Below are 2440 nucleotides of genomic sequence, written 5' to 3' on the forward strand. Positions count from 1 at the left end.
AGTACAATAAAAAGAAGTTATGACAACACAGTTTAGAATCCTGGTAAGAAAGTCACTGAAATTATAAATCATAGACTCTAAAGTGGGTAGAAAGAGAAATAGAAACAGGGGAATCAGAGTTGATAAACAAGAAGAAAGTAAGAGTCAGTGGGTTGGAGTTTCCAGGGAAGTGAAAGCAATCAAGTGATTACACTGTTAAAAAAAAAAAAAAAAGTACTGGTCAGAGAATATGGTGTCTGAATAAGCAATCTCAGAAGTGGGATAATTTGGGGGTAATGAAAAAAATAGGTGTGCTATAAGCAGCTAAAGGAGTATGTGAGTGGTGGGCTTTAGTAATAAATCAAGGAAAGGAGAGGCTAGAGCATTAAATGAGGTCATCTACATGGACACAGAAATCACTCAGGATGATGGACACAATACTAAGGCTTTGAGCAAAAAAAACAAAGTTTTTATAAAAAAAAGAGAGTATCCAGGAGCTCTCGAGGTGACAGTGCCAGGAATGTGGTGGTGAGTAACAAAGCTTCTATGAAGCAGGAGGTTTGCTAGAAGAAAGAGAGGGATAATGGTTTGAAAGAAGTCAGAAGGAACAAGGAGAACACACCACATCCCACCATGAAATACTTTAGAGCTTGAGACAAAAAGAAGTCTCTACTGAGGGACACGCAAGGGAAGCAATGTCCTCAAGGGAAATCTAAGTTACAGATAAAGCCAGGAGATGCAAGGAACAGTCAACAAAGAAATGGCCTAAAGAAATAGAGACTTTTTCCAAGGATAGCAACTGAAACTTTAGTGAAGTATGAAAGGAAGGGGTATTGGGTCAAGGGAGAGTTATCAGAACATTATGGTGTTAAAAGTATAGGAGAGGATAGGGGACCGAAGGGGCTTACGATTTGGGTGGTGGTCACATATACCAGGAATGACAAGCAGAGAGAGTTGCTACATCAGACAACATAGAAGGGAGGGGACAGCAGCCTCCTAAATCATCTACCATAAAGTTAGGTATCACAAGTACTGAGCAAGAAAGTCCCAAACTGGCCACTAGGCATCCAATAGTGGGCAGGCATTCCATTGGCTCTGGCCCTATGTTTTTGGTTCCAGTTAAGGATCGGGCAACAAATCAAGGAACCACAGGGATTAACACAAAAGCTATATTGTTGAATTTTGCTCTCCAATTTTTGGATTTTTGGATTTTTGGCTCACATTCTAGTCCTATCTATTTTGTGTCATCCACTGCTTTCCTATATACTTCCTTCTCTGGCTTCAGTATCCTCATCATAAAATGGACATCATATGTCTTCTCTGATTGCCTCACATTCATGCAGTGATGTAAATGATGTGAAAGGCCTTTGAAAAAATAGTAAATTAAATGGATAGGGGAACTGACTTCTCTCGCTTTGCCCATTCCTGCCTCAGATCCATTCCCCTAGGTCCCAACCCCGTAACTCTATCCTAGTCCTTTGATCAATCTTTGTCAGCTGAGGAACATAACTACATGTTATCAAAAAGGAATAGAGACTGATATTACCGCCCCATTTCTGCTCTTTGCTATTTCCCATGATCACTCCTCAATCCAGAAACTGGGACCATTTCCTTGGTGAGTGGGGCCCACTGACTTTCCCTGAAGGGAAGAGTATGTATGTTTCATATGGGATGATGCAAGGGGTGGCGGGCGCGATAGCTGGTGGCTGTGTCGGAACTTATGTCCAGTTGCTTATTTTGAGAGGATGAATAACTAGTCATATGCCATTTGGAAAAATGAAAAGAAAGCAACCTCAAATTTCCCCACCTCAACCCCAGCCTTTGCCTCCTCTTCCTTCACACCCTCGTTATTCAACCCTTCCCCACCTTCCTTCCCTACTTTCTCACTCTTCTGTCCCTCAGCTTACTCCCCAGCGCCACTCACCTCTTTCAGCTTTCTGCCCTACCAGTTTCCCTTCTCTGACTAGTAGCAACCATTCCCGCTACTCTACCTTAAAGATTTCCCTGACCAGCTCTTCCTCTTTTCCTCCTAGTAGCCTTGTTCATCTCGCCCCCTTTCCTGTTACCCCTCTGTCTACACCCCTAAACCTCCTCCTAAATCCCCTTTCTAATCCCTTGGACCCTGATCCTTGTCAACACTCCACCATCCCAACCAGACCTGATGATTCACAAATATCATCCTGGAGAGATGGTCTCCCTACTACTGGGACGGTTCTGGTGCAGTTCAGAATTTCCAGGACTATGGATTGCCAGTAGCCTGACCTGGTGAACAGAGGAAATTGGTGATAATGGAACAACGAACATTCATTCAGCTAGGAGAGTAAGCTCTGTTAATTACCGGACCCCCTTTCCATGATGGTGTTTTCAGCCATGACCAGATTCTGGTTATCCTACAACTCTCTGTATTTTGTCTTCATTCACATCTTATCAGTCCTCTGCAGGTGCCAGAGACACCTTTAAT

The sequence above is a fragment of the Pteropus vampyrus genome, unplaced genomic scaffold, assembly GCF_000151845.1.
Source record: "Pteropus vampyrus isolate Shadow unplaced genomic scaffold, Pvam_2.0 Scaffold135, whole genome shotgun sequence".
Taxonomy (NCBI): Eukaryota; Metazoa; Chordata; class Mammalia; order Chiroptera; family Pteropodidae; genus Pteropus; species Pteropus vampyrus.